This window comes from Propithecus coquereli, unplaced genomic scaffold, assembly GCF_000956105.1.
Source record: "Propithecus coquereli isolate 6110/MARCELLA unplaced genomic scaffold, Pcoq_1.0 Scaffold444, whole genome shotgun sequence".
Classification (NCBI taxonomy): Eukaryota; Metazoa; Chordata; class Mammalia; order Primates; family Indriidae; genus Propithecus; species Propithecus coquereli.
Window position 1 is genome coordinate 782,045 of NW_012150219.1, and position 524 is coordinate 782,568.

The 524-nt window shown below is 43.1% G+C and overlaps 1 protein-coding gene across 1 annotated transcript in view; it reads left to right on the forward strand.

Annotated features, from left to right (window-relative positions):
- Positions 1 to 524, forward strand: part of DDX27 (DEAD (Asp-Glu-Ala-Asp) box polypeptide 27) — a 23,400-nt gene that overhangs the window by 8,940 nt on the left and 13,936 nt on the right. The window lies entirely within an intron of this gene.

The window sequence follows — 524 nt, forward strand, 5'->3', positions numbered from 1 at the left end:
TTTCTATTTTCGGTAAAGACGGGGGTCTCGCTCTTGCTCAGGCTGGTCTCGAACGCCTGAGCTCAAGCGATCCACCTTCCTCGGCCTCCCAGAGTGCTAGGATTACAGGCGTGAGCCACCGCGCCCGGCCTTGCAGGAAAAAAAAAAAAAATAACAGAATAATGTTTTTAACACAATAAAAATATATTGGTGCAATTCAGAGAGTGGTAATGATTTTTTTTTTTTTGAGACAGAGTCTCACTTTGTTGCCCTGGCTAGAGTGAGTGCTGTGGCGTCAGCCTAGCTCACAGTAACCTCAAACTCCTGGGCTCAAGTGATCCTACTGCCCCAGCCTCCCGAGTAGCTGGGACTACAGACATGCGCCACCATGCCTGGCTAATTTTTTCTATAGTTTTAGTTGGCCGATTAATTTCTTTCTAATTTTAGTAGAGGCGGGATCTCGCTCTTGCTCAGGATGAGATTTTTTAAATTTTTAATCTTTTTATTTTGAAATGATTATAGATAATAGGAAGTTGCAAAAATAG